Raw genomic sequence first — 24,822 nt, 5'->3', positions numbered from 1 at the left:
TTTATGACCAGCTATGCCCAATCTGTTTGACGTCCATTCTCTATGAACAAACATGGGCATTCAAAAAACTTGAACTTTTAGTGTTGGCTGTGAGGCCCTACTCTTTAACTCCAAGATTTTCCACCAACCAAGATCTAGTTTTTATGGTGCTGGCCATGCCTGTCACATGGGTGCTGTGTTCTAAAGCCAGGAGAGACCGAGGAACCTAAGACAGACAGCTTGGGCTGTTCATCTCACTATTAAGTCTTTCCTAGCCTCTTTCTCTTCCCAAAGAGCTGCCTGTGGGAATAGAGACTTCCCACCAGCTCTCTAGCTCTCCTCTACTTTCCACCCCTCACTAACTTTTTAAAAAAAAACATAACCGGGCTTGTAGGCACACACCTGTAATCCCAGATACTTAGGAGGCTGAGGCAGGAGAATCACTTGAACGTGGGAGGCAGAGGTTGCAGTGAGTCGGGATCAAGCCACTGCACTCCAGCCTGGGCGAGAGGGTGAGACTTGGTCTCCAAACAAAAAGTAACTGAAGCTAAAGAAAAGAAAAAGTATCACATTGTAGCATTGAGGATTAGAGTGTGGCAATGTGCATTTCTCAATTTCCTCCACAAAAACAACACAACAATCTCAAACTAAACTTCTTGGCCTTATTTCTTAGTCAGAAGTATCTAACTTTCCAATTAATGTTTAAAACAAAGTTAAAAATTCCTCCTCTAGGCAACTCTATCCAGAGATAGCTTCTAGCTAAGAGAAGCTGGTAATTTGCATATAAAGACTTCTTTTAATTACTCTCTAAAACCTGCAGTTTTTACAAGCTATGTCTGACATAAACTGCTACTGTATCTTGTTGCAAAAGAATTCCAGAGAGATCAGTCTTGAATGGAGAAAGAGTTTTCCACATAGTATTGAGACCTAATGGCCAAATTTCTCTCCTACTTCTAAAGCTCTTGGATCATTGTCTCTAGGAGCTAGTAAGGGACTTAACACCAAGAGCAAAACTCACTAAATAATCCTTGAATTGGTTTAGGGCCTTTTACTTTTATGTGTATCTAGTTTGATCATAATTTGTTCAGTTTAGGTCTCTTAACCTTGACACTTGACATTTTGGATCAGATAACTTCTTTTTGATGGAGGCACTTTCCTGTCCACTGTAGGATGTTTAGCACCATCCCTGACCTCCATCTAGTAGATGCAAGTTATACCCACCAGTGGGACAACCAAAAATATCTCCAGTCATTGCCAAATATCCGCTGGGGGAACATCACCACCTCCATTTGAGAAACACTGCTCCAGTTAGATCCAAATTAGGCTGAGCAGAAAGAATTGCAAAGAGGGAAAGAAGGAAAGGCTGTCTGTTGATACATAGATTTCCTTTATGTCCTTTGGAATTTACCTCTCCCCTCTCTTCCTTTCTGATTACCTTGAATGTCATTGTTCCTAATCTAAAGGAAGTGGCTAGAGATATTAGGATGTTTGTTCTTAAGGAACCAGGAAAATGAAATTAAACAGGTGTTTGAGAAAGGGAATTGTAAAATCTGGAATAGAAATAGAGGGTGAATACGTCCTCCCAAATTTTCCGTAAGTCACAGCTTCTCAAAAAAATTCATGTTTAGAAGAGACATATGTGTCAGTGGAGGAAGTGTAATGATAATATTCACTAATTGAGTACATATTATGTTCCAAGTTTTCTTGTCACATAGATTTTTTTTTTTTGTTTCTCACTGCCTGTATAATCAGGTCTTTATTCAAAAGAAGCTGTCCAAAATGATTTGACCTTTTTGGAATAATCAAATTTAAGAGTTTATGCAGCAGGCTTCTTTTCCTCTATAGTAGGTTTCTTTTTTGCAGGCTTCATTTCAAGGGCTGGTTTCTTGGTAGCTGCTGCCTTTTTTCCCACCAGAGGCTTCTTCTGCTTCTTAACACCAACAGCAGCCTTCTTTCCTTTCTTACCTACCACAGGCTTCTTGCCTGCAACCGCCGCCTTCTCATCTGACTTGGCTTCTAGTGCTGCTGCTGCAGCAGCTGCCTTATCCACCTGGAGCTTGTGATTCCTGGCCTGGCGAAGAATGGTGTTCCGGCGCATGGTCTTTGCATATGGGTTCAGCTTCAACATGATTCTCAAGTTTTTCAGTGGGTTCTTCTTTAGGACCCTGCGATGAATATTCTTGCGTGGTGCCCGAAGGGCTCTTTGGATCTCTGGGCTTTTCAAGATTCTGCTAAGATCTGTATTAATCATCTTGTGCATGGGAAGATTGTAGTTACTCTCGAGGGAAGCGGCTTTACACCAAGTGCCATACAATTCATCTAACTTCCGGAAAGCACTTTCAGTCCAAATGCAGAAACGTCCCACATGCCCACCAGGAGCAAGCTTCAAAATGTTCAGCTTGCTTACATTAAGCAGAGTATTTCCAGGGATGTTTCTGAAGGCCTTGATGATACCATTATCCTCATTATAGATGATGCACGGGCCCCTGCGCTGGATACGGCGACGGTTTCTCATTTTGCCTTTGCCAGCTCTCATTCACTGACAGGCATAGACCTTTTTTGATATCATTCCAGGCTTTAAGTTTCTTAAGGAGCAAAACAGCTTCCTTGGTCTTCTTGTAGCCTTCAACTTTATCTTCGACTACCAAAGGAAGTTCAGGAACTTCCTCAGTACGATGACCTTTAGACATGACCAGTGCTGGTAGGGCTGAGGCAGCCAGGGCAGAACAGATGGCATATCGTTTTTGGGTTGTGTTCACTCTACGATGCCAACGGCGCCAGGTTTTGGTTGGTGCAAACATTCGGCCTCCACGACACGTTTCCAAAAGCACCCTGGCCAGAGCGGTGAGTCCCACCACCTCAAACTCTGGGAATTCGAGCCACAGCTCTGCCAGTACCCCAAGACTCAGCACTGGTCTGATGACCTGCTAATTCACTGACAGCATAGGGCTGTCTGTTGTTTTTATGCAAGTTGGTGTGAACAAAGTTCACAATATCTGGTCGAATAGGAGCCTGGAATACAGCAGGCAAAGTGACATTTTTGCCAGATGACTCCCGCTTTTCGGAGTACACCGATATCAGTGGGCGAGCACATGCCATGGTGGAGAGAGGAGAGCCACTCTCCTCTCAGCCCGGCTGCTGCCACAGGAAAAAGTGTCACATAGATTTTTATCAGTTACTCTTAATAATAAACAATTGGGTAAGTTTACTATTATTATCCCCATTTCACAAAGAGAACGAGGAGGCTCAGAAAGAAGTAACTTGTCCCAGATCACCCAGATAGGAAGTGACAGACATGGGAGAGATTCAAATAAAGACCTTCAGATTAGCAAAACCGTGTTCTTCCTCCTTGAACATGTCCTTCATTGTGCCACTTTTGGCACTCTTAACCCACAGGAAAAGATTTCTGTTCTTTTGGGGACTTTGTATAAGGTGGTTTTACATTAGTCAAGTCTTATTTTAATATGCCAGGAGATAATATATGCATATCCCTGTGCCAGTTCCCCCTCCCTTAACGCTTTCTGTAAAGTGATTTTTTTGTGGTTGTCTGGTTAAGGACTCTTGACCTACATAATTAAGCCATTTTTCCACATTCCAGTCTGTTCATTATTTTCTGCACGTTGGCACCTTCCGCCTTTTGAATAAATAACACCTAATAAAGATAACTCCATAAAATTTGCATAGAGGATATATATTTGACTGAGACCATATGTTTGATGAGGTGTTCCTGCTTACTACCCAAATGTTTAAACAATGCTAATAAAAGAAGCTGCTGTTATGTTACATTGTTGAAGCTAATGTTTATAATGTTCTTTTCCAATGGGAAATAATACAAGCTTGCATATAACGGAAGAGCATTTGCCAATCCTTTTTCTCTGCAATATTATAATAAAATAATCATTTTCCTCTCCTTTCTGGCATAAAATTTGGAAAAGAATTACGGAATCATAGACGTTCACAACTACAAGGGGAGTTGGAGACCTGGCTTGAAGTCTAGATTGGCCACCTCCACACTGTGCCACTTTAGACTCATCATTTAACTTTGTGAGCTTCACTTTTCTCCTCTTAAAATTGGGATAATATTATATGTCTCATAGATCCATTGGGATGACTAATAAGTAAATGAATGTGAAAATGCAATGTAAATATTAAAATGATATATGAACTTAAATTCAGTAAGTAGATAATTAGTACCTACTGTACAAATCACTTTGCTATGGACCCAAAAAGAAGAAGAAACCCTTGACTTCAAGGAATTCTCCATCTAGTGGAAGAAACAGATCTATAAGCAAGTAACAGTAGTGTAAATTGTACTGCAAGCCCTGTAAGAGAGGACAGCAGAAACAACAGAGGAAAAAGTGACAGGGTCTGCTGTTGAAATGCTTATCAAAGAGTGGGCATTTGAACTAAGTTATGAAAGATTATTAGGGTTTGGACAGGCTAAAGGGTAGATGGGCAATCAAGATAAAGAAAATGACCAACGCGAAATGAGATGGCATGTTTTGGGTTGTAATTTGTTTAGAGTAGTTGAGTGAAAAGATTCAAAATGGAGATGGACAGAAGAAACCGATGGTTTAGAAGCGTTGTTTCTGTGACAGCAGGAAGCATGGAATAAAAAATGGAAGCTGGCACATGGGTTGATCAGTTGATTGGCCCTTGTAATAATTCTATTGGAAGAAGACAGTAGAATCAGGGTTTGTGTGTTGGTGAACAGATTGAGTAATTTCGAAAATACATTTTGGTTCTGGACTATGTTCCTCTGAACACAAATATACTTCTGAGATTGGACAACGTGGCCCAGATTCACAAGAGTCATGGAAAAGTAGGAGTTGAGGAGATGAAGTTATAGGAAAGAAGGTGTAGGGTGTTTAGAGGATCTCCCAGGAAGAAGGGACCACATGGGTGTAGGCCCTCTGTTGGTGATAACGAAACAACAAAACCAGCAGCAGAATACCAGGAGAATAGAGAATGAGTGGTGAGAATGAGGCTGGCTTTGTAGGCAGGGGACAGATTATGTGTGGCCTTGAAAGCCAAAATGGGGCAGTGAGTTTTAGAAAGAAGGAGGGTCATGCCTTCCTTTGAGGCAGAGCTCAGACCTCCAGGTCACCAAATGACAGCTGTTCTTTGGACCAAAGACCTTTAGTAATAACCACTAAATTGGCCAATAAAAATTTTCTGATCTCTAAATGTAAGTCCAACAACCACTTGCCAGAGCATCACAGAGTTGTGCAAAATAGGTCAAATGTTTTTGTTGTGACTTCTTAGGAGTGTACATTTGGAGGTTATGTCAGAACCTCCTCTCATCTCTTCCACCTCTTCTCCACCCATAGCTTGCACCCTCTGTGGAATGAAAGTCAGAGAGCTCGAGCCAACTCCACAGTGGCCCCTTCCTTCCTAACTTTCTTTGTGCTGTACTGTTGTTTTTTTCTAAGTGGTGAGTGAGGGCAAGACAGAGTGTCAGTCTCCCCTCAGAACACACACTGAAAATAGAAAATAAGATGCATTGTGACATTTTAGCTAAGAGACCTTTCTCTGGCTTTGGGAAAAGCCAGCTGAACAGGCACTTATTGTCACACAGCCAGAAGAAAACTACATAGCCAAATGTCACCTCGGAGCTTATTTGCTGTTATATTTTCAGCGTACATTTGATTATTCTTCCTTTTCATTCTTAACGATAAGGGGTCAAAGTCACTCCAGCTCTACTTTTCTTATCATAAAAGTCTCCCCCTACTTCTCATAAAAGCCAGCTATGTGTGAGGAAAACTCACACAGTTTTTTTTCCTGTTTCAAATTGGTAAGAGTACATTTACAAACATGTCTTTACCTGAAAGGTATGGATTCGCTTAAACTTATTCATATTTTTTCAGATAAATTAACCAAAATTGCCTATGAGAGAAAGCTTCATTTTGGACATTTCAAGCTCTTTGCTCTAAACAATAACTAATGCTCTCTTTCCTTAGTCTTTTTACTTCTTAAATATATAAGGAGACAAGATTACATAAGTAAAAAGAACAAAAACTTTGGAAGCATTCTGATCTGTGTTTCTACATTGGCATGCTGGCTCACTAGCTGCATGGCTTAGGCCAACTCCCATTATGCCTCAGTTTCCTCATTTGTTAAATGATCATAATGAGAGTATGTGCCATATAAAATTATATTGAGGATTAAATGAGATAATATATGTAAAACATCTAACTATTGCCAGTAAATGTTATAAGACCTAATCTAGCCCAGGGTGGTTCCATGTATGCCAGAGGCTTCTGACAGAAAATGGGGTGCAAAGGATGGATCGAGGGCTCCTTTGTTCTTTGGTCCCAGTGTGGCCTGAGGAAGCACAGGAGAGGGTGTCAGAGTCCGAAGAGCATAACTGCACTCGAGTTCCAGGAGCAGACCCTGGGGACACAGATCAGAATGCTTCCTAGCTCACAAGGCCCATCTTCCATGTAGGCTTTTATTCTTCTGGGTCTCATGGAGGCAATGAGGAAGGTATGTTTGACTCAGGTGCTAGAGAGGGAGGACAGTACAGAGGGCCCTGGGTGTGCCCTTTACCAGCTCTGTGCTGTTGATAATGCATTTAACCCCCTGTGCCCTGGCTACCTCATCTATAAACTGGCCAGGGTTGTTGGGAGAATAAAATGAGGTGATATCAGCTAACATTTAGCAAGAGCTAATAGTTTTTGAGGACTGATCATGTGCCAGGCCCTGCTCTAAGGACTTCACATGCATTCACTCATTTAACTCAGAACACCCTGTGAAATTGTTGTTATTCATCTAATTCTACAGATGAGGCTCAGAAATATAAAGAAACATAAACTACCCAAGGTGACTTAGCTAACAGGTGAAAGACGCAGGATTCAAATAGGCTACTCAGCTTCAGAGCTGTGCTCTTAAAAGCCGAAGGTGAGATGGATTTACAGCTGAATTCTGCCAGAGGTACAAAGAGGAGCTGGTACCATTTCTTCTGAAACTATTCTAAACAATTGAAAAGGAGGGACTTCTTCCTAACTCATTTTATGAGGCCAGCATCATCCTGATACGACAAAAAAAGAAAACTCCAGGCCAGTGTCTCTGATGAACATCCATGTGAAAATCCTCAGTAAAATACTGGCAAACTGAATCCAGAAGCACATCAAAAAGCTTATGCACCATGATCAAGTTGGCTTCATCCCTGAGATGCAAGGCTGGTTCAACATATGCAAATCAATAAACGTAATTAATCACATAAACAGAACTAAAGACAAAAGCCACATGATTATCTCAATAGTGCAGAAAAGGCCTTCGATAAAATTCAACATCCCTTCATGTTACAATCCGTCAATAAACTAGGTATTGGTGGAACATATCTCAATAAGAGCCATTTATGTCAAAGCCACAGCCAATATCATACTGAATGGGCAAAAACTGGAAGCATTCCCCATGAAAACCAGCACAAGACAAGGTTGCCCTCTCTCCCCACTTCTATTCAACACATTATTGGAAGTTCTGTCCAGGGCAATCAGGCAAGAGAAAGAAATAAGGGGTATTCAAATAAGAAGAGAGGAGGTCAAACTGTCTCTGTTTGCAGATGACATGATCCTATATCTAGAAAACTCCATCATCTCAGCCCCAAAGCTCCTTAAGCTGTTAAGCAACTTCTGCAAAGTCTCAGGATACAAAATCAACGTGCAAAAATCACAAGCTTTCCTTTACACCAACAACAGACAAGCAGAGAGCCAAATGATGAGTGAACTCCCGTTCACAATTGCTGCAAAGAGAATAAAATACCTAGGAATACAGCTAACAAGGGAAGTGAAGGACCTCTTCAAGGAGAACTACAAACCACTCCTCAAGAATATAAGAGATAACACAAACAAATGGAAAAACATTTCATGCTGTAGATAGGAAGAATCAATATAGTGAAAATGGCTATACCGCCAAAAGTAATTTATAGATTCACTGCTATTCCCATTAAAATTGTGACATTCTTCACACAATTAGAAAAAACTACTATAAAATTCATACAGAACCAAAAACGAGCCTGTGTAACCAAGACAATCCTAAGCAAAAAGAACAAAACTGAAGGCATCTTGATACCTGACTGCAAAGTATACCACAAGGCTACAGTAACCAAAACAGCATGGTACTCATACAAAAACAGACACATAGACCAATGAAACAAAATAGAGATCTCAGAATAAGAGCATACATCTACAACCATCTGATCTTTGACAAACTTGACAAAAACAAGCAATGGGGAAAGGATCCCCTATTTTTTTTTTGAGTTGAGGTCTTGCTCTGTTGCCCAGGCTAGAATGCAGTGATGTGATCTCAGCTGCAACCTCTGCCTCCTGGGTTCAAGCAATTCTCATGCCTTAGCCTCCTGAGTAGCTGGGATTACAGGTGTGCACCACCATGCCTGGCTAATTTTCATATCTTTAGTAGAGAAGGGGCTTCATCATGTTGTCTAGGCTGTTCTTGAACTCCTGACCTCAATCTGCCTGCCTTGGCCTCCCAAAGTGCTGGGATTCTAGGCATGAGCCACTGTGCCTGTCAACGATTCCCTATTAATAAATAGTGCTGGAAAACTGACTAGCCATATGCAGAAAATTGAAACTGGACCCCTTTCTTATACCTTATACAAAATTTAACTCAAGATGGATTAAAGACTTAATGTAAAACCCAAAACTATAAAAACCCTGGAAAAAAATCTAGGCAATACCATTCAGGACATAGACATGGGCAAAGATTTCAAGCCAGAAGCACCAAAAGCAATTGCAACAAAAGCAAAAATTGGCAAATGGGAGCTAATTAAACTAAAGAGCTTCTCCACAGCAAAAGAAACTTATTATCAGAGTAAACAGCCTACAGAATGGGATAAAATTTTTACAATCTATCTGTCTGACAAAAGGCTCATATCCAAAATCTACAAGGAACTTAAACAAATTTACAAGAGAAAAGCAAACAACTCCATCACAAAGTGGGCAAAGGACCTGTACAGACACTTCTCAAAAGAAGACATTTATGCAGCCAGCAAACATATGAAAAACTCAACATCACTGATCGTTAGATAAATGCAAATCAAGACCACAATGAGATATCATCTCATGCCAGTCAGAATGGCAATTTTTAAAAAGTCAAGAAACAATAGATGCTGGTAAGGCGGTGGAGAAATAGGAATGCTTTCACACTATTGATGGGAATGTAAATTAGTTCAACCATTGTGGAAGACAGTGTGGCGATTCCTCAAAGATCTAGAACCAGAAATACCATTTGACCCAGCAATCTCATTACTGGGTATGTATTCAAAGGAATTTAAATCATTCTATTATAAAGATATATGCACATGCATGTTCACTGCAGCACTATTCACAATAGCAAAGACATGGAATCAACCAAAATGCCTATTAATGATAGACTGGATAAAGAAACTATGGTACATATACACTATGGATACTAGGTAGCCATAAAGAGGAATGAAATCATGTCTTTGCAGGGACATGGATGGAGCTGGAAGCCATTATCTTTAGCAAAGTAATGCAGAAACAGAAAACCAAACACCACATATTCTCACTCATAAGTGAGAGCTGAACAATGAGAACACATGGACACAGGGGAACAACACACACTGAAGCCTGTTGGAGGGAAGGGTGGGAGGAAGGAGAGCATTAGGAAAAATAATTCATGCTGGGCTTAATACCCAGGCAATGGGTTGTTAGGTGTAGCAAACCACCATGGCACTCATTTACCTATGTAACAAACCTGCGTGTCCGGCACATGCATCCCAAAAACCTTAAAAAAAAAAAAAAGGCTATACTTTCTAGGCCATTGGTTCTCAAATTGTGGGAGCAGTAGCTGCAGCAGCAGCAGCATCACCTGAGAAGTTGTTAGAAATGCACATTTTCTGCCTGACCCCAGACCTCCTGAATCAGAAACTCTGAGGGTCCGACCTAACAGTCTGTGCTTCAACAAGCCCCCCAGTGGATTCCGACATAGTCGCAACTTGGAGAGCCTACTGCTCTAGACTAGGGGTTGGTAAATTACAGTAGCCACCTGTTTTTGTATATAAGGTGTTTTAGGAACATAGAGATGCCTATTCATTTAGATGTTGACTGTGGGTGCTTTTAGACTACAGTGCCAGAGTTGTCAGGATGTGCAATAAATATTTGTTAATAAACATGAGTTTGATTGTAGAGACCATCCGGCTTGCAAAGCCTAAAATATTTACTATCAGCTCTTTTATAAGAAAAGTTTTACAGACCCTCAGTCTAGGCAATACAATGAAAGTCCCTAACACAGTGCCAGTACATAGTAGGTACCCAATAAGTGTATTATTAAGTGCTGAGAAAGCGTGACCTAGTAACTTACAGAGGCCAAAGTGCTCTTATGTCACTGGGGAAGGGTGGACAGGATCAGTGCAGAACTGGTCCACAATTAATTAATATGTCCTTACTTATGATCCAGATGCAGCTCAGCAATTTGGTCATGGTGCCCCTCAGTTCTCACCAAGTGGGGAATAGGAAAGGAGTATCTTACTCTTTGCAGTCATTATCCTGCTGTGTTTTTTTACAAATGACCCTACTGTCCCCGGGATAGCTTGCTTAGAGGCGTGGGCTTTGGAATCTGGAGTACCTACCATAGTGCACTGGACCTTCAGCTTCCGTCTGACTCTCCAGCAGAGAGAATCCTTGATTTCCACGTATCACTGGGAAAAAAAAGAATTGATGGTTGGATTATGTTTTTCTTCCATATTCCTTACTCCTAGTTCACAGTCTGTTTTGAGGTTAAACTCAAACTATGTATTTAACAAATATTTATTGCACATTCTGTCATGTACCAGAGATTAATACACCTACTGCCTTTTTGGTGGACGACTGTTCGTTGAGTTAGCTCGGGTATTATCCAGATGGCAAAGCCGAGGTTTCAGAAAGCGTGAGTGAGGTCCAAGTGTTAGGAGCTAAAATGCTGTGTTGCCAGGACCTGAACCTTTATCATCTCCACAGTCCTGAACCCAGCAGGCCTCAGCCTCAGCTTGCTGCCTTCCATGATATTTTTATTTTTATTTTCTGTGACAGGTTCTTGCTCTGTTGCCCAGGCTGGAGTACAGTGACGTGATCAAAACTCACTGCAGCCTCGATCTCCCAGGTTCAAATGACCCTCCCACCTCAGCCTCTAGAGTAGCTGGGACTACAGGTAAGCGCCACTATGCTCAGCGAATTTTTGTAGTTTTTTTTTTAAAGACATGGGATTTCACCATGTTGCCCAGGCTGGTCCTGAACTCCTGGGCTCAAGTGATCCACCTTCCTCAGCCCCTCAAAGTGCTAGGATTATAGACATGAGCCGCTGTGCCCAGCCCCATGGTCTTGATTTCAGTTCCAGCTTCAGGAGTAAACTAGCCCAGTTAGAACACCTGTGTCTTTTCCCAAGGCCTCCTTTGTTTTGGGGGAAAAGCCTTGCCTCCTCCTGAGTAAATCAGCTAGTTAGGGGCCAGGGTCCTGGCACAAAACAGATGGCATACTTGAATGCAGTGCTTGAAGAGGGTTTAATAAAGCGTTCAGGAGCAGCTATCTAGTTTTTGGGGCCCAGTGCAAAATAAAAACTGGGGGCCAGGCCAGGCATAGTGGCCCTCACCTATAATCCTAGCACTTTGGGAGGCCAATGCAGGCAGATCGCTTGAGCCTAGAAGTTTGAGACCAGCCTAGGCAAGACTGGCAAGCCTCCATTTCTACAAAAATTACCTAGGTTTGGTGGTGCACGTCTGTAGTCCCAGCTACTTGGGAGGCTGAGATGGGAGGATCGCCTGAGCCTGGGAGGGTTGAGGCTGCAGTGAGCTGCAGTCGTGCCACTGCACTCCAGCCTGGGCAACAGAGTGAAGCCCCATCTCAAAAAATAAAAGTAATAAAAATAAAATGGGGGCCTTTGTTCAAAAATGATTAATAATCTCAAGTATTAAGGCAAGTGTAGGCACTTCTAAGCTTGGGACTCTGTGAGACTGTGTGAGTCATGCTTTTATGAAGCTATTCCTGAGTGGACTGTTTGCAAAAGTATGGATAGGATTTTTGAAAACTGCTAGGAAGTGATGCAGTACCCTAGGTGTAGGAGCACTGTGAAGCCATTACTACTTCTGGGATTGAAGGGACAAAAGGAAGAAATAATGACCGGAAGACTATAACCCAGAGAGAGTAGCTGTATAGAAACAGCCTTCAGTAAAGGAGATGATCTGCAGGGGCCCAGCAATGAGGGATGGGGTAAATTCTCTGACCTCATTCTCCCCTGCCCACTTTTCCCCTGCTGGGAACCCAAGGGGAAGTTAGAGAGCAGGAAGCCTGCAAGAGTCCTGAGCTCAGAACAGGGGAGAAGGTGGAGAATGAGACTGGAGTGACTAACAGAAAATGGTCAGTCTCATCAGCATTCAGGGATTCATGCCATCTGGGATCCAAGACCCTCCACCTACTCGCTCCATCCTATCTTTCCAGGTGTTTCTCCCTCTATTCCCCTCTATTGAGACCTCTCAAAAATTGTCACAGCATCCTTAAAGGCAAGCCCTCAAAACTCTCATGGTATAACCAGAAGACCCACTTTTCCCTCTTAAAACATTTTAGCAATTTATATTATAAGCCATAGAGAAGTGAGTTTCTTTTGATTTAAAAAACCATTTCCCCACCTCCCAATTTTTGAAGTAAAAGTGACTTCTGTGGATTGAATTGTGTCCCTCTCCCCCACCAAATTCATGTGTTAAAGTCTTAATCCCCAACGTAACTGTATTTGGAGGTAAGACTTTTTGGAGATAATTAAGATTAAAGGAGGTCATAAAAGTAGAGTCCTAACCCAATAAGATTGGTGGCCTTATAAGAAGAGGAAGAAAGAGAGCTTTCTCTCTCTCCCTCTCCCTGAGTGCATGCGCTAAAGAAAAATATGTGAAGCAGAATGAGAAGGTGGCTGTCTGCAAACCAGGAAGAGAGCCCTCACCAATAATCCAGTTTGCGAGTGCCTTGATCTTAGTCTTCCCAGTCTCCAGAACTGTGAAAAATAAGCCACTTTGTTCATGGCATTTCATTATGGCAGGATGAGCTGACTAAGACGGTGACATTATAGAAAGATGTGCCTTTTCTTGTACCCTGGCTTTGGTAAAACTCTATCAGTCCTAGTTCAAAAGCTGAGGTTTACCTACGAAAGAGTTTTCTTGCTTTCTGCCATCCTTGGAAAAGTGGGAAATGGTGTCATGTTGGAATTGGGCTGGACTTACTTCCAACCTCTCTTCTCCCTACCTTGGATCACTTTTCTGGTCCTCGGTTTCCTCATCAGTGAGGACGCCACCTACCTGTGGAACAGCCATTTATTTCAACAGATGCCATGCTTTCCATATGTGGAAACTCCCTTCCTCTTTTATCAAAGCAGTTGGCTTCACTGACCTACATTTGGCACACATTGGCTGATTGCCTGTTCTTTCCTGGACCCTAAGGTGTGATTCATCTCGGCGTTCCCTAGCACCTTCTACATAGGAGATTCTCAGCAATGTTTTCCTGCTGGATTGATATTCCCTCTCCAGAAAAAGTGGAGGCTATATGATGTTCTCCCAGAACAGAAGGTTACTTCGGGCATTTTCATGGCTATGCATTGAAGTGTGGCTAGCCCCAGGTTGGAGTTTTTAACTCTTGGCTCCTTGTTTAACCTCTTACCTCTGAGAACAGATTATTCCCTGACGCCTTCGGTGGAGCCTCAAGAAGACTTTTTTTTTTTTCCTGTACACAGAGCTGTGGCTTTTCTGATTTTCTCTGCTTTCATTCAGAATCTCCCCTAGCTGTCTAGGAATACTAGTTAACTAAGGTCTTGGCTTTGGATGCCTGGCCAGGGCCATTGGGCAGGGACACAGACACCTGGTAGGCGGGTTTCAGAGAATTCATTGCAACAGCTGTGTGGCCTGATTGCTCCAAGCCTATTATTCATTTTGCGTAATTGTTGACCTTTCTGTCTGCACTCTCCATGGAGAATTTCAAGCCATTTTTCCAGAGCACAGATGAATATCTGAAATGCACAATAGCACAGGAGGCTGTCAGCCTCAGCCTTACAATTCTTCTTTATAGCAGAGTGGGGGAGGAGAGTGAGGCCTAGTTAGGAGAGCAACTCTGGCTTGAGTCAGGATCTCAAGGAGGTAGGCAGCTTCAGGTGATTAGACAAGGAAAACACACTCATGTTGCCACTTGCAGATGTCTGCATCTTTTTATTGGTTCAGGTCTTGACAGTGACATCCCTTTGTGCATGAGTCACTAATGACCAGTTGTACAAAGTCCTTTAAAATTAATAAAGGATTTTACCTTTCTAGTCACATCCCTCTGCCCTTAGCTCAGTAACCCATGTGCAAAACACAACAGACTCTCAGTGGTTTCCCAGAAGAGCCATGCCAGTTCCTGGACCTTTGCACAAGCTATTTACTTCTCTTAGAACGTCCCTTCCTCACCTGCTAACCTTTTTTGTTGGCACTCATAGGCTGAATTAGTTGCTTCATCCTGTGTTTTCTGATAGTGCCTTCCACCTCATCCATATTACATTGTATCATATGCTTATACCTCTAGCTTGTCCTGTTGAAGGGTCAGGGTCTGGAGAGTATTCATTATTCTATTTCTAATCCCTGGCACATGATAGGTACTCTGTAAATGCTTTAAAAATGAGTGAGAAAATAGGTATGGAATGAATTCTTATTTTAGATGCTATGAACGTACATTATGTTGTTTGGGACTCTTTATATTGCAAGTGAAAGAAACACAAAGTGATTTAAGCAAAAAATAAACTTCTTGGATTATGTAACTGAAAAGTCTGGGGAAGACTAGCTTTAGGAGTGGCTTGATTCCGGGTGCAAACAACGTAGACAACAGACATCTGTCAGCTCAGCTTTGTCTGGGGGTGGCCTTTATCCACAGTCTGGCTCCCCCTCATAGCATTGAAGTGGCTAAAGCAACTTGAGAGGTGAGGATTTTGCTCCCTCATTCTGCTAAGGCCAGAGGAAAAGAGAGGGTTTCTTTTTTCCAGAATGTGCAGCAAAGGTCTCATTGGATCTAACTGGGATATGTGCTAATCTCTGATAATCCCTGTGGCCAAGGGGCCAGCTATGCAAATTGACTCAGGTCAGTCAGGATTTACCTTTGTCAATTTCTTTCAAAACAACACTGGCAGAATGTGAGGGAAAAGGTGAAATCCACAAAAGGAAATCAAGGTACTATTGCTGCAGGAAGGGAATATGGATGCTGGCCAAGCAAACAACATACTTTCACTCTCTGTGTCCAGTCCCACAGGCTTAATGCAAGAGAAAAAATAAATAGACAAACAAAAACCTTTCAAAGGGTTTAGCAGCCATATTCAATTTTTGTGAACTAAATCCAAACCCTAAAGCAAAATGTACAGTCAAGTCCTTTGCTCTAGAGTTAAAAATTTCCAGCAGGGCCTCCATTTCATAAATCACACAATTGGGTGTTTCATTGTTAAACATTACTTTTTATTACAGTAGACATCAGATGTGTCATTCTTTCCTTTGGTCTAGGTGTATTTTCTCTTGCAGTAGTTCACAATTTTATGATTTGGGAAATTGTGGTAAGGTCCATGAGTAGAGAATTACAAGTTTCCAAACACAGATCTATGCCTTAAACTGCTGACTGAGGTTTTCATCTTTTTGTTTTTCTGCAGCAAATATTGCCAATTGGGAGGGAAAATAAATCACAGGTAACATGAAGAAATTTTTATCTTTTTAGCAGTAGTATAAAAATTCCTTCCTAGGGAAAGATTGAAGATGTCAAAAAGAAGCATTGGTAAGCATACACTAGGAGTACATGCAAGCCCTAATGATACACAGTTCCCCAACAACCAGAAGAAGGAAACGATTTTTAAAACGTGGGTAGAAGAAAGAAGATGAGTCAAACTCAGTGGAAGAAGAGGAGGCCTGAGAAAGGCGAGAAGAATTGGTCCAATGGGTATTTTATTTTTGGCTGGGAACAGAGTATACAACTAATGATGTAATATTCGTTCTCCATATATCTTATGAAATCTTTAGTACAATCAATATTGCCCCATAACACTTTGGTACAAAAAGATTTTAGGAATTCCAAGAAAAGTTGATGACTTCTTCATGGTTGATGCTGGGCAAAAAACAGAAGTTGCTATAAGGATCCTCCAGTATCTAGTTTATGCATGCTATATTTTACCTCTTCTGAGATGTCACAGATTTAAGATGCACTTTTAATTTACATATGCAGGTGAAAAAAAGTTGTTGATGCAACTGTGACAATGCTTTCTCATTACTTATAAATATTACATGATACCTATCAAGACCAACAGGTATGTTATACTTTACTATCCATATTATGTACAGTAATATGTATTAAACATAATACGTAATATGTTTAATGCAAGAGGTCTTTTAGATTAACACATATGTTTTATCATTTATCACTCATATTATCTGAAGAAAAGAAAAATATAAATTGGTTTGTGAATTTCTAAGATTTCTTCACTTTTAGAGGTAGGCTCTTTTGAATTACTTTGCAACATGCTGTCAATGATTGCATTATCCTCCAGAAGGTGGCTGGCCGTCATCAAGTATTTTGTGTCACAGTGTTTCTTATGAGTGTACCACTATTGTCTCCAGGATTTTTTTCTAAACCCATTTTATAAGATTTGTTTCTGGTGCTCTCTTGATCTTACCAGAAATTACCAACAGAAGTTACAACCAACTCTCCTATTCCTCCTTCTAATGGTCTTCAAATAATTTGTAACTAAAATGTTGAAAGCTTACAGCTGTCTTTTCTTATTCTCAAGCATAACAACTAAGCTACTACACACCAAATTGTTGTTTAACCAAGTTTTTAGTCAATGACAACTATATGACCGCCACCTGGTCAACAGCAATTTTTAAGGTGCATTTGTTGGAAAGCCTCCCAATTTAAGACATGTTAACTTGTTAAGAAATAAATGCAGTTATAAAATATCAGAGTTACAAAGGAACTTTAGGATACATTCACTGCAATCTACCATTTGCAGTTGAAACACTGGCGCCAGGGAGATTGATTTATTTCCTAAATTCATACGGGTACTTGTAGAGCATTGCAACTGCAACTCAGACTCTTTATCCATCCTACTCTTTATCTCACATAATCGTGCTTTTATCCATAGGTTCTCATGTGAGTCAGCCATTTTTTGGTGTTATTTTTTGTTTTAAACATGGATTATGTTCTATGGCAGGCAATAGAGTTTGGGGACAATCCTGAATTGTTTGAGTCCATCACTTGTTTTCTACCATAAATCTTTGTAATGGCCGTATCAGTTTAGAAGTATTATATAAATATCATTTGTAATTATGGAATCTTTTGTATAAAAATTATAAAGCGTGGGCCGGGCACGGTGGCTCACGCCTGTAATCCTAGCACTTTGGGAGGCCAAGGTGTGTGGATCACGAGGTCAGGAGATTGAGATCATCCTGGCTAACACGGTGAAAGCCCGTGTCTACTAAAAAAATACAAAAAAATTAGCCAGGCGTTGTGGCAGGAGCCTGTAGTCCCAGCTACTTGGGAGGCTGAGGCAGGAGAAAGGTATGAACCCAGGAGGTGGAGCTTGCAGTGAGCTGAGATCGCACGACTGCACTCCAGCCTGGGTGACAGAGCGAGACTCCATCTCAAAAAAAAATAAAAATTATAAAGTGTGAAATTATCTGTATTATTGAATATCTCTCTTTCTCTCTCTTTTGTGGGTGTGTATGAAGATAAAGAAGTTAAGTATAAGTTAGGTGTTGAAAGACAGCCCAGAGAGAAAATCATCTGTAAAAGTCAATGAGAATCATTTATCTGGGCAGGGACTCTTTATGAAAAGTTAAGGGCAGACAGGACCTCCTTCCCACACAGAGTTCAACACCTGGAACTCATTGTATCAGGTTCATAGGCCAGGACCATACCCAAAAGACGGGATAAAAACTTGGAACAAGTTTTCTCAAGGTGAACTATTTCAACTTCAGAAATGTTTATTTTACAAGCCCAGTAAAACCATTAGGACCTGCCCAGTAAACCTTAGAAGGACTGAGCATTGAGAATATGGGACTCCTTTCTTCACCAAGGTAACCAAAGACATAGAGAAGTTCTTTGTTCTTTCCCTAGTTGTTTTACTGTTTTCCAGATAGCTAGAAGAAAGGGAGGAAAAGAATAAAATTCATTTTATAGAAGCCATGTCTGCCTTTGAGTTACATTAATCCTTAATAACACAGGGACAAAATTATCTCTTGGTTTAAAAACAAAAACACACTTGTGTCTTTAATAAAAGTTTTAGAATTCAAATTAAATTCAGTGGGCTTTCTGACTCTACCAGAGTATTTTGAAAAACCTCTCCAGATAATTGCACTGTATGAATAACTGTAACATCTTTTCATCCACTCATAACTTAATTCATCTGCAGGTTTAAAAGAAGTCAGTGTTTGAATCCAGAGTGCAGACCATGCCATCCTTTTCTTAGTCTATTACTAATGATGGGTTTTTACTTTGCCTGTGGAGAGAAAATACTGGCCAGGAGACAGGTGACTTTGGTTCTTCTTGGATTCACTGTTCATTTGTTTGCTTCATTTTCTTTCAATGCCTTCAAGATGTCCCAGCTTTAGTTAGCTTTGCACAGAGCTCTGGGCTTAGAAAACAGCCTTCCCTTGGCTATACCTCCAGGTTGGGGGTGAAGGCTACTTCTGCCTTTGGATTTGGGAGACTGGGCTTAAATCTCCTCACAGACCAGTTAAGTCACTTCAAAAGAGAACTACTCTGGCAGGCTTATTCATGTTCACGATAAAGAGATTTCATTTCATTAAACTCAAGACTTGACTTTCTCTCAACAAGGTCGAGGAAAATGTTACTTGCAGCACTATTCCTTGACTTCACCAATGTCACCAATGTTTGATTTATGGCAGCTGTGCCTTTGTGAACCTCGAAAGGACCTTGCTGAGGAATTCCTGCTTCTTCTGAAATTAAGGGGTGCAGACAAAGAGCTGGCTGACTGAGTGAGAAATGGAAACCTCTATCCATCATTTGAATAGTGACTGGGACTTCTGGGCTAAGGGAGGCTGCTTTTTTAAAAGACTAAGGAGATTTTTATAACTGTGGTCTCTTCTGTGTGTGTGTATATATGTGCACACGTGCATATTGTAATGGTGTCTAAGTCTGAAGCCTAAGTTTAAAAAAAAATTAATAAGCTGGTTCTGAATTCTAACTCTAACTGGTCAAGAGAGAAATGAGAACAGTTGTGGGATATAGCATATGGTTCCAGGGACTTTGGATCCCAAATTGCAAGCCTATAATATATCTTTGAGGAACAGGCCATTTAGGTTCCTTAGAAGTTGGGCTGTATTTTGGCCAAGGACCATGCCTGTATTTAGCATTTCCAAATGCCCGAAATAAATATATATTTGACACGGAGTTTCTCTCTTGTTGCCCAGGTTGGAGCACAGTGGCATGATCTCGGCTCACTGCAGCCTCCGCCTTCTGGGTTCAAGTGATTCTCCTGCCTCAGCCTCCCAAGTAGCTGGGATTACAGGCGCCTGCCACCATGCCCAGTTAATTTTTTTTGTATTTTTAGTAAAGATGGGGTTTCACCATGTTGGCCAAGCTGGTCTCAAACTTCTGGCCTCAGAGTGATCCGCCCACCTCGGCCTCCCAAGGTGCTGGGATTACAGATGTCAGCCACCGTGCCTGGCCCCAGAAAGATACTAATCTTTGGAAATGAGAAATTGCAATTCTTTGGCATTTTCAGGGATGCCCCAAATATAAGTTATTTAAAAAATATATCCAACATTCTTAATACTCTTTACTTACTGTTAAAAATATTTAATGGACAGCTTAAAAATAAGTAATATTGGCTGGGCGCGGTGGCTTATGCCTGTAATCCCAGCACTTTGGGAGGCTGAGGCAGGTGGATCATGAGGTCAGGAGTTCAAGACCAGCATAGCCAACATAGTGAAACCCTGTCTCTACTACAAATACAAAAAATTAGCTGGGCGTGGTGGCGGGCACCTGTAATCCCAGCTATTCGGGAGGCTGAGACTGGATAATCCCTTGAACCCGGGAGGCAGAGGTGGCAGTGAGCGGAGATTGTGCCACTGAACTCCAGCCTGGGTGACAGTGGAGGCTCTGTCTCAGAAGAAAAAAAAAGTAATATTTTAATAGCATTTACCAAAAAATGAAGCCTATAATGAATAATTTGAACACTGGAAAACACCAGCAACATCACTGAGCAGTATTCAAATAATAAAATGTTTGTATCTCTTAGCAAGGTAAATAGTGTTACAGAGAATCAAGTATCAGAATTGCCAATTAAGAACTTATTTTTCTTTGAAAATTGATTTCTCTAAAAACTACTCATAGGATTCATATAGTACTCTTCATATAAACTTGTTAATATTTATTTTAATGCAAGCATGACTCACCATTAGCAGCTAGATTGGCGGCACATATATCCCAACAACATGGTCAACAGCTACATGCAAGACCGACATGTTAGATCTTGACCTCTTCTCTCCTGTGCATTTCTCTTCTGGTTCCTACGAATGCTGACATTGGCTTTTGATGTCATGTGTCAGAATTTCCTGGTTTTGTTTTCCACCTAAAGTTAGTGGGTTCCTTAGAGCCAATAATGTCTAACTTCTTTAATCTCATTACTCGTTATTGGTCTGTTCAAGTTTCCTATTTCTTCATGATTCAATCTTGGGAGATTGAGTGTTTCCAGGAATTTGTTCATTTCTTCTAGGTTTTATAATTTGTTGCTGTATAGTTGTTCCTAATAGTCCCTAATTATTCTTTGTATTTTTATGGTGTCAGTTTTAATGTTTCCTTTTTTGTGTCTATTTATTTGGGTCTCTTTTCTTCTTTTCTTAGTCTGGCTAAAGATTTTCTTAGTCTAGCTAAACTAACTTTTTTTTTGTTGTTCCAATTTTTTTTTTCATCTCAATTGAGTTTATTTCTGCTCTGCTTTTTATTATTCCTTTCCTTATTCTAATTTTGGGTTTGGTTTGCTCTTGCTTTCCTAGTTCCTTGAGGTGTATCATTAGGTTGTTTATTTGGGGTGTTTATTTTTTTTGATGTGTTTATTGCTATAAACTTCCATCTTAGTACTACTTGTACTTATCCCATAGGTTCTGGTATGTTGTGTTTCCATTTTTACTTGTTTTAACAAATGTTTAAATTTTCTTCCTAATTTCTTCACTGATCCATTGTTTGTTCAGAAGCACATTGTTTAATTTTCCTCCTGTTATTAATTTCTAGTTTTATTCCATTTTAATAAAAAAAGTTTGACATAATTTCTACTTTTTTGAATTTGTGAGACTCGTTTTGTAACCCAACATATGGCCTATGTGGAGAATGTTCTGAGTACTAATGAGAGAAATGTGTATTCTGCGGCAGTCGAATGAAATTTTCTGTAAATGTTTGTTAGTTCCATTTGATATAGGGTATAGTTTAACTACAATGTTTCTTTCTTGATTTTTTTACCTGGATGATCTGTCTATTGCCAAAAGTACAGTGTTGAAGTTCTCTACTATTAATGTTTTCCATATTTCTCTCTTTAGACCTATTAATATTTGTTTTATATATTTGAGTGCTCTGGTATTGGGTGCATATATATATTTATTATTGTTACATCTTCTTGTGGAATTGACCCCTTTATTACTGTACAGTTACCTTCTTTGTCTTTGTATAGTTCTGACTTAAAGTCTATTTTACCTAAGTATAGCTACTCCTGATCTTTTTTGATGTCCATTTTTGTGAAATAACTTTTTCCATTTCTTCACTTTTAATCTATGTATGTCTTTATAGGTGAAGGCAGCATATAGTTGAGTCTTGTTTTTTAATTCAGCTACTCTATGTCTTTTAGTTGAAGAATTTAGTCCATTTACATTCAGTGTTACTATTGATAGATAAGGCCTTACTATTGCCATTTTGTTTCTCGTTTACTGGTTGTTTAACTCTTGTCTTCCTTTCTTACTGCCTTCCTTTGTGGCTGAGTGATTTTCTCTAGTAGTGTGTTTTAATTCACTGCTTTTTATTTTTAGCATATCTATTAAAGGTTTTTGCTTTGTGGTTACCATGAGGCTTATAGAGCCAGTAATGTCTTCATATTAATTGTTAAACTTTAATTCTCACAGGAGGATTATGCTTTCTCCCGTTTTCCCAGTCTCTAATTTTCCTTGAGGCTTCAGATTTAGAAAAGCATAAATTTCCCCTAAAATTCTGGAAAGGAGTTATTGCATGGACACACTGCCTGGGTTATACCTGATTTTTTTTCACTATGCCAAGAGCAGAACTTTGTATAGGTCAGCTCTTTAATGTGTGTCACATTGTGTGTTCTAAAAATCACTGTGCTCATCAAAATCACACAAAAAAACCATAGGGCTTGTGCAGAAAAATGAGGTTAGAAGTGAAACAATCAAGAGCTTTATCAGTGACACATAAAAAACAGAGAATGATGAAAATTGTAGCACAGTTTTATACACAGTTAAATAGTAGAGACATAGACAAATAAAAAAATAAATAGGGCACTTTGTCTTGAAAATGATACGTGGCTTGCCTATGACAGTGGGCATCAGAAGGTGGATGCTTGTGAATAACTGAAAAGCTGGAAGGAGGGTCAGCTGAAATCAGATGGGAAACTGTAATACCAGATGTGGATGGGTGTGGCTCATAACACATGCAGTGAACTGAGGTAGCTGAGTGATGTTGAGATGTGCATGTGTGCTTGTGTGTGTGTGTTTTGTGTATTCCTTTGCCGTGTTTAACTAGGTTCAGTTTTCACATTGGAACACATTCCTGTTTTCAAAACAAGTATTCTAGCGGAATTGATTGTATGGGTAGAGTTAATCGAAGCTGCCAAACAAAAGAATGGCTTTTTCAGGTTCTTCTCCACTTTCTCCCAATCTTTGCTTTAGTCAGTCAGAGATGCATTCTCTCAGTGGAGATATTTATCCTGTGGATGCCTCATTGGATTGTGCATGTGCTGATATTATGCCCTTTGTTTCTTTTTTCCCCCTTCTTCCTCAGTCTACAATGTCAGAGATACTCCAGTGACCCAAAAGAAGGCGTACATGAAAGCAAAGAGATGACTGCCCTTGGGTATAATTTGAGGAAAGCCAAACATCCTGCTTATTTAAGAATAGCAGTCCTGCTAGCTATCCACAGTAGCCTGAATCACCACTATTGGGAAACAAGGGACTGAATTTTTTTTGTTGAAAGAGATGTGTGACACAGTACTGCCCATAACACTTTCTAGAAATATCTACCGTAGTGTATCTAGTAGTGGCAGCAGACCTTAATGACTAAGATAAGGAATGGTAAATATTCCTCTTTTTCTGTTTTTATAGTATACTCTATGTTTTGTTGGCTATAAAAATAATATATATCCAAAAGGTAACATTTTAGACAGGTAGATAGAAGGGACAAAGTAAAATCATATCCATCCTGTCTGAAAACGTTTTCATGCATTTCCTTCCAGTCTAGGAGTAGTAGGTTTTGGTGGTAGAAGAGAAGAAAATGGAGCTGGTTGTGTTATAACATTCCTTGCTGGTGTCTTTCCTCTAGTATTGTCTTCATTCAAGAATGTAATGTAAAGGCCAAATGACAGCTTGGGACAGCTAAACACACGGCAACTTCAAAATGACTCCTCCTACTCTCTTGGCTGGTCTTCCTAGAAGAGCATCACTGCCCATGATGACCCAAACTTTTCAACCAGCCATTGGCCTCAACTGGCTTTGAACATACGATTGTTTTAGCAACTAAACTCCTGGATTATCTTCTTGGATCTTAAATTCTGCTTGTGCATTGTACTCAGCTAGTTGTTGAATTTCCCTCTTGGCTTTAGGGACATGGCTTATACCAGCTACCTGGCTTCTGGATTTAGTGTATGTGTAGACTTGGTTTTGGATCATGCGTTTGACCTGGGTAAGCTATCTGGCACCACAACCACACTTATGAGCTACTTGATTTACCAGGCATGCCCAACGTCCAGTCCCATTGTTAAGGGAGCAAGATTAGCTAGTGGAATTCAGTTACCAGGGAGAATATGCCTGCCTTGTGTACTGTAGCAAAGGTCCCTGAGCCACCCTCAAGATGACTTACACAGCCTCGTAAGATTGTCACTACAGGGCTACTGACCTTCAACATTCCATGAAGACTTCTTCAGCTTCTGAATTTCATCTTAGCATCTTGGCTGACAATAGGAAAATACAGGGTAAATTTTTTTATTTTGCTGTTTGGTGACTCCATCCCTTTTGCAACAGTACTTTTAATGCCCAATTAACCAAATTACTTTGATTTCTTTGTGTAAATATTATGAAGAACAGGTCCTTTTGAGAGACCTGAGCCACAGAACACCTCCAAAGATGGACCAAATCAACTGGGAGCTCTGCTGATTCCTCTGCCATCTCAGCAGCCTCCTAGTCCCTAGATAGTGGCTGCCACTCTCTCCCCATCATTATGTCCTGTCTACATGCCATGTCTAGACAAGGCTGAGATAGACAGAGCTTTGCCTGCTATGTCAGGGCTTAGTTCAAATGGGAGGGTATTGGGGCTATTTTATCATCCAAACTTGGTAGAAACATTGTAGAGTGCTGTAGTAAGTAGGCCACAATGGAAATAATGGTAATGGTGATTATGAACTCTTGTGTTTGTTTACAGCTTTACAGAATACAAAATGCATTCGCTTTGGTGATTGATTTTATGACTACCAAAACTCTGTACAGTAGGCAAAAAGGGATATGATGGTTGGAGAGTTTAGGTAACTTGCCAGAGGGTGCACGGATCAGGAGGGATCGATCCAGGATTCTGAGTCAGGTCTTTTGATTCCTAGTGCAGGATACCTTCTAATTTC

The 24,822-nt window shown here is 40.4% G+C and overlaps 1 pseudogene; it reads right to left on the bottom strand.

Annotated features, from left to right (window-relative positions):
* Positions 1-1,695: 1,695 nt before the first annotated feature.
* Positions 1,696-3,112, bottom strand: LOC129490796 (large ribosomal subunit protein uL4-like; annotated as a pseudogene).
* Between the last annotated feature and the right edge of the window lie 21,710 nt (positions 3,113-24,822).

The sequence above is a fragment of the Symphalangus syndactylus genome, chromosome 9, assembly GCF_028878055.3.
Source record: "Symphalangus syndactylus isolate Jambi chromosome 9, NHGRI_mSymSyn1-v2.1_pri, whole genome shotgun sequence".
NCBI lineage: Eukaryota > Metazoa > Chordata > Mammalia > Primates > Hylobatidae > Symphalangus > Symphalangus syndactylus.
Note: the sequence above shows the minus strand (reverse complement) of the source record. Positions and strands in the feature narration are given on the sequence as shown.